The sequence below is a fragment of the Alosa pseudoharengus genome, unplaced genomic scaffold (genome assembly GCF_046254945.1).
Source record: "Alosa pseudoharengus isolate Yale_2024_CS ecotype anadromous, Long Island Sound unplaced genomic scaffold, YU_APseudo_1.1 YU_APseudo_1.1_scf_8, whole genome shotgun sequence".
Classification (NCBI taxonomy): domain Eukaryota; kingdom Metazoa; phylum Chordata; class Actinopteri; order Clupeiformes; family Clupeidae; genus Alosa; species Alosa pseudoharengus.
This window is the reverse complement of record NW_027468870.1, coordinates 8,626,935-8,634,373: the sequence shown is the minus strand read 5'-3', so window position 1 is coordinate 8,634,373 and position 7,439 is coordinate 8,626,935. Positions and strand designations below refer to the sequence as shown.

At 41.0% G+C, this 7,439-nt stretch overlaps 1 long non-coding RNA gene across 2 annotated transcripts; it reads left to right on the top strand.

Moving 5' to 3' along the window:
• The first annotated feature begins 2,671 nt into the window (after positions 1-2,671).
• On the top strand, positions 2,672-7,089 carry LOC143112322 (uncharacterized). 2 transcript variants are annotated; one of them, XR_012984707.1, is made up of 4 exons: positions 2,672-2,855; positions 2,939-3,040; positions 3,134-3,231; positions 6,607-7,089. It is a non-coding gene; the product is annotated as an uncharacterized LOC143112322 (long non-coding RNA). The 2 variants fall into 2 exon arrangements; XR_012984706.1 differs by lacking the exon at positions 6,607-7,089 and having other exon boundaries at positions 3,134-3,641.
• The last annotated feature ends 350 nt before the right edge of the window (positions 7,090-7,439 follow it).

Below are 7,439 nucleotides of genomic sequence, written 5' to 3'. Positions count from 1 at the left end.
CTAGCAACAACTCATTACATTTTTCCATTTCCTAACAATCCTAATATTAATAGCTTAATATTGTGCTGATAATGTGGCAAACAAAGGCTAGAGTTGGATCAGCCTTATCCTTCGTGAGCAACAACTGGCAAAAGGACGTTATGAGAACCGTTTAGACTCTCTTAAAATGACAATGGACCATTTAACAATACTTCAAGTAAATAACTAATAGTGTAAATTATTGGCCTTTTGTTTACTTTAGTTTAGTTGATTGTGTGTTTTTTTTTTGTTTTTTTTTTGGGGGGGGGGGGGGGGGGGCGCCAATTTGTTGTTGCATACCCCTCAAAAAATGGGTACCTGCGCCCCTGCCTCCACCTATCTACTAACCACGAAGTCAGTAGTGTTTCAGCATCTGGGTTGGCAACCTCGAGTCGGGGGAGGGGATACACCGCTCTACAGTAATTTGAAAGTGATTGCAGTATCAGTTTTGGCCACAATCTTACATATGGTTCCTTTAACACTGATACAGTAGCCAAGTAAACTTAATAGAACAGAAACAGTGGTGAATTTAAAAGTTGAAATGATGTCTTTATTGAATGTATATCGTTATTTGTATTACAAAGGATGAAATCATTTTACAATGACAATGAGGAACACAAAACAGTGTACAAAACAAAAGCCTGGAGAATTTTAATCAAAGGAAAAGATATTTGAACACATATAATTCAAACTGATGACACAAATGAGAGGAGACTCTTGTTTCATGCAGCTTCAATGTGTGCAGCAAGCTCCTCAGGATGTTCTACCAGTCTGTTGTTGCCAGCGTCCTCTTCTATGTAGTGGTATGCTGGGGAGGAAGCACAAAGAAGGATGCGGGGCGAATTGACAGGCTGGTAAGGAAAGCTGGCTCTGTAGTGGGAGCTGAACTGGAATGCATCACTTCAATATCTGACAAAAGGACCCTGAACAAACTGATCAACATCTTGGACAATGAATGTCACCCACTCCACAGCACTATTGTTAAGCAGAAGAGCCTGATCAGCTGGAGACTTCGCTCACTGCCTTGCACAACAGACTGAGGAAGTCATTTGTCCCCAGGGCCATTGAACTGTTCAATGCTTCACTTAAGGGAAGAGGAGAGATAGACTTCTCTGCATAGTCTGTCTGCCTCTTCACCCCCTCCATGTTTGGATACTGTCTGTCCACTAGCCACTTTTTACCACTGTCTTTCTGCCTCACTGTTTGCGTGCTACATTAGCACATATGCATAACCCCTCCCTCCATGCCACAGCCGTACTGTGGCCACACTTATACCTTTTCTTAAAATAGTTATATAGATATATAGACTTATTCTTGCACTGTTGGACTTAATCATTTGCACTATCACCATGACCACTATCACCATTGCACTATCACTGTGACACTCACTCACTCACACAGAGCACCTTACCTTAAATTACTATGCACAGAGAATCACAGGCTCAGTCTCTGCCTCAGTCATTGCAAGCGCCTCTTGATTGATTAATCACCACTATGTGGATACTGCTTTTAGAATTGATTTAGATTAAGTGTTAGTTATGTTAGTATAATTTGTATTTTAGTATATTTAGTATATTCTTTATCTTCTACTGTCCTTACTGCTTAGTTGTGTTCTAATATTATATACTTTTAATTACTTTTTCTGCTGTTAGTGAATGTGTGTGTGTTGTCTGTATGCTACTGAGACCTTGAATTTCCCCTGGGGATCAATAAAGTATCTATCTATCTATCTATCTATCTATCTATCTATGGTCTGCTGAGAGGTCATAGTGGACAACTTTCAGTCAATCCCTACACTCACATGGCCACCAACAGCAGGACAGCTAACACTTTCCTCTGCCTCAAGCCTAATACCAAATATGTGAATGTCCGTGAAGAAGGAGCTGAGAGAATTGTCTCAACTTGTCAGGACATTTTGAGTCTGTCCACAAAGGGGAGATGGCTTATGCCTAAACATTGTGTACTAGCTATGGCAGTGAGACACCTGAATGGATCAGCAGAGCTGATAGGCTTACTTAATGGTCTGGGGCACTGTTCCTCACACTCACTGGTCCTCGAACATGACAGTCTCTAATGTCATATTATCTAAGTGTATATATTTTATTTTATTATTCTTTGGCTAAAGCGCTATGTACAGCACTTTGGTCAGTGCGAGCTGTGTTTAAATGTGCTCTAAAAATAAACGTTACTTACTTACTGGCACAGCTGCAATTAGAACGGGGTGAAACATACATCCCCAAAATATCCAAATCACTCTAGTTTAGAATAACAATGATTTTGGAGAGGAAACATTGTCTGGAAAAGGTACGACAACACAAATAGCATCATAATTCAAAAGAACAATTCAAACAATTCATTTGATAAACCTACCCCTATCAATCAAAGAGAGAAAAAACAGAATGATCCACCCCCTACTAGCATTGAGACTACTAGCACTAGAAAAAAGAGAACAGGCCCTGAACACAAATTTAGCAATCTTTGATCAAGCCAACTATGCCAAACCTCAAGAGATACGGTGGAGTAATGACGCATACAAGAAAAGACTGGGTGAGTTTCACACCTGTATTCTTTCACACAAACATACGTCACAAACCACTTGGAGATGCAAATGTAGCGGGTTGAAATAGTGCACCTGTGCCTTTAAGGCCGTTCATTAGTAAATCGGTGGATACAGCTGGCTGGTTTCTTTATAAGTTGACTTGCACTGTGGGTCAGGTATGCAGCAGAGGTGAGGCTGGTTTGTTTGGCTCTCAGCGTGTTGTCAGGAAGGCTGTTCCGGTCTGTGTGGTGATCTTCCGGGTGGCAGCCGGTTTTGGGATTCTCTCGCATACTGGAAGGTAAGCTAATGCTCTGGTGTCAGATGCCGCTGTAGGCTACTATTTTGCGTCAGTGACTATACATCTCCTTTTCCCTCCGGTAGGCTCAATATTGATTGCTCGGTGTGGCGTCTAGTTGTGTTGTGGGCTGTTTGCGTTTAAGGGCTTTGTGCCCCTGAGTTGTGTCCTGATCATCGTGACCGCAGGTATTTTATCCACGATGTCGTATATATTCTTCACATTACGTAGCCATGTCAATTGTAAAAGCTGTTAACGTTCACTCAATTCCACGCACATAGACCCTCCGGTGGGCTGACGAGTGTCTATCTCGCATTGTTTGTGGCTGTCCCCTCCAAACACTTTGAAGCTACAGCGTGCCGTCTAACCCTCCACTGTGGTATGTAGCCATCTAGCCAATCAGCGCTATTCCTCGCTTACTATCAATATGGTGAGTAATTAATTGATTCCGTGTGCTTCAGCAGGTTGTATGGTGTTACCGCCAGGGTCGCCATCCTTTGCTTGCTGCTGTTTTGCCTCTGTTTGTCTTTGCTCATTTGATTTACATGTCTTGTCCTTGTCATTGTATCTTGTGATTTATTTGGTTAAGTGTAAAAGTCCTTTATTTTCATGTTCTTTTGGCTTTATGTTATTTCGTTGCATGATTTTGGGAAGCTTTAAGTAGGCACATATGCAGGCATAGTTAGGCCTGCCCGCTGTGTAATTCTACAGCATAGTCTAGGCCTCCTATTGCTGCTGGGCTTCTCCAAGCAGTTGTGTCTGTCTAACGATTTGAATTTGTCGTTTGGATGGCCATCCACTCCCTTATTGTGTGTTTGTCTTGTATGTCTTTGATTTAGTTCCTGTTTGTATTTATTGTGGTAACGGGACAATTCAGTCAGCTCTAAGGGTCAGCCTGTGTCATCCAGGCCTAGCGTGATTACTGTTGTTGTCTGTATTTTGTCTGTTGTCTGTTGTGGTTTGTTTTGCAGGAGTAGGGGGTGCTACAGGGGAGGCTGGTCACCTGGTGTTGGCAGGAGTCTAGCTTGTAGTGCATGTGTGGCTTCACTGTGTGTGTTTCCAGTACTGTTCACTTGTGTGGGTTGCGGTGGTTGCTGTCTCCTATATCCACGTGTGATCCTGACATCCCTTTCTTCAGGATGGCCTGCCTCCCTCTGGTAAGCCCCTTCCTCCTGTTCAACTAATTGACCGATCCCAAGCCCCTCCTCCCATTGTCAGTCCCATAGTTACTGTTGCTAAGTCGGACAAGTTTGCAGGAAAGTGCGAGAACGCGTGTTCAACATGGGGACGCAGCACCCCCATTTAGCCTAGTGCAACAGTGTATGCTGGATTTCTGGGCGTCAAGTAATATTGATATATTCAAAAAACAGAGGTCAGAAAGGCCTTCAGTATGCAGAAGGACACATTCACAATGTCCGCTGTCATCAACGAGGTGGAACACCACAAATTGAGGACAAAAAAATCCGGTGTCGTGGATCTTAATGGGATGCATGTTAACTGGATAAACAATTAGCACGTTATCCCGAGCAGGTAGTTTACCTTATTTGCTGCAGATGTGACTCTGATTCAATAAACAGGTCTGTGCGAACATATGGTGTTGACGTGTCCATAACAAAATCTAACCATATTTCGAGGATTAGTAAGACGGGACCAAGTGCTGCAGATCCAAGTTCACGCAACTTGGGAGAGTGACTAGCCTGTTAAGCAGCTCATGTTGGGGAGGTGGAGAGAAGCTTCTCTTCGGTAGGCCGAGAGTCTACTTATTTTTTTTGAATGGCTGCTTTAGAAGGAAGAGTTCAAATAAACATGATACAAGTGTATTGAAAAGAACCCACTCCGAGTTCAAACCCATACCACGCATGGCTATCTGCAGTTTGCAGACGTGGTTTGTCTTGCACTAGACTTCATCATTATGCTATAATTAATTTAAACGTGGGCAATGTAGTAGGCTAGGTCTAATATTGGCAATTTCGAGACTGCATAGCCTATAGCAAGGCATAGTTTTGAATCAGCACATGATTCGACCTTTAGAAGACATTGTCTATCTCTCGTTCAGCCATAATGCATCGCAGTAGGCTAGTATTGCGTTTGTTGAAAAAATTATCATTAGCCTATTTCTGTCAACAGTCTTCTATCCCAAGTTAAACATGGCAATGCAGCAAAGCTGAAAGTATGTTCTTGATGTGTGTAAGGCGATACGTGATTGTAGGTGTATAGCCTTTTGCGCGTCTTCCAATCGTATGAATGTGCGAGTTCAGTTCCTGCAAGGTAGGTATATTTTTTTGCGTAGGCTTATGTTGTCGTTTCATCAGTGGAAACCAGATTTAGTTATGTTTTTGTGTGTAGTTATGAACACAAATAAAGGGAACATTTTCGTACACACTCAGATTTCTTTACTGAAAAGTAGCAGCCTATCCAAAGTTATGCAAAGTAAGGCCTATGTGTGTCAACGTTTTACACGGTCAGGATATCGGATGTCACTTCTACAAGTATCTCAGGCTTATCTTTGAACCTTTTTGAGCTCTTTAGTTATTTAGTTTCTTAGGCTACTCGCAAAAGAAGCATTATAGCCTTCGCATAACTGGCGTATTGTCATACAGAACGGACACTAGAAAATTCAAAATTGACCGAGGTTGACCGAGGTCCTCCGAAGTCCTCATTGTGACATAGTAAAAGGGGGCGGGGCTTGGGATCGGTCAATTGTCTTATGTTTTGTTACCTTCCCACTCTGTGGCATAAAGTTGTACAATTTTAATAATAAATGAATATCTTCTTAGTCTGTGTTACAGCTTTCCTTCCAGTCTAGGTTTCTCTTACCTAGAGAAACCTCCATCCTATGTGCTTAAATAAAACCTTTTCATTTTGTGGAACTCTGTCTCTGTCTCATGCCTGAACCTGTGAGCCTGTTGAGTCTCTTGACTAACAGAAACCTGTTCCCTGGTTTGATACTAGGGTGGCGTAGTCAGCTACTAAATTAAACTGCTTGCCAGTTCTTGGTAACGCCACACAAACAATATCAGATTTTTGGTTGATTTGACCATCAGTTAACTTTGAAACAGGCACTTTACTTTGGATAGACAATAGCAATACATCATAGGAGTGATTAACGTCAAAAAATCTAGACTAGAGTAAGTTTGACACCTCCGATATGTTTAATGTTCTAAAGACGTCAAGTAGCCCGTTATAGTTACCAAATTGATAGCCAAGGAGCCAGAAGTGAACACACATGGATGGCTATAAAAACAGTACTTTCATTATACAACTAAACACGACAACAAGGGCGTAGGTTTGGTCTCAGCTTTGGTGGGGACATCCAATCCCCCCCCCCCCCGGCTGTAAAGTTAACTTTTACTGACAAGAGTCAGACTGTCAATAGACAATAGCCTCTTTCATTATTTATAGTACCTAAAGTTAAACTAGCATCTCCGACTGGAGAGAAATATGTGCAGACGAAAACAATTGTTTAAACGTTAATAAATGTTTGACCACTAGATGCCAATTTTGTTTCTCAGATAACAGAAGCTAAGCATATCTTAAATTTGCCCAGATTATATAGTCATATATATCATTTAGTCATATAGTTAAATAGTATTTTATTTATGTTACCGAGTATGGAAATGCACCATAGTTTAGGATTGAATATATCTATGAATTTATGCGACTCTAAATTATATTTGTATTTGCTTAACTGTAATTGGAATTCTTTTGCTGTAAGATACCAGTGCCTTAATGGCGATTTCCTTTGTTATTTCAGACTGTTGGCAATACAGAAGTGAATCTACTCCATCTCATTATATTGTACAGCAATGCTGCTGACAATTAAATAATTAGAACCTCACCTGAAGCCCTGATGCTTCCTCAACCTGCCATCCATCTGTAGTGGTTTGATGCTGTCTTTCCTGCATACAAAGTGGTTCATTCATTTTGTAGCCTATCCTTTGGCTAGCGAGTTTAACCCTCCTACCATATTGTATATGATAGTGTTATTTGGATATTATTCATCAAATAATGATTCATTATATTTGATTAACCAACAGTATTAACTTATTCACATTGCCAACACGTTTTTACAGCATGTGTCATAACAATGCAATGACAGTCCTTCAAACGAATTTGGGTCTCCCTTTTATTTCTCTGCATTGTGTAGGCTACACTCAGAAATACATAACATAAACAGAATAGAAACGAAAAATGTCCAGATCCAATGTTTATTGTGACTTCCAAGATTCTAACTTAAGGTAGGCTAACTAACATTCAGTGACTTGGTAATAGCATCTATTGTGATAGCGCGACTTCTATGCGACCGTGCTGCACACCCCTAATCAATACTCCTGATCTTGGTTGAAAGATTACAGAAGCTAGGTTTATCTTTAACAATATCCTGGGTAACATATGCCATCACCAGTTAATACTATTTTTCCACATAATAGAATCTGCATAATTTGAAAGCCTGGTCACTACCACTGCTAGCTTGTGTGGCTAGTTATTTTGCTTACTTACATTCTGCTTTATGAAAAAGCTTCGTATGCCCCCTTTCTTCTTCTTGGGTGGCATAGCTGATCTACACACCACAAAAAAAGGTTTGTA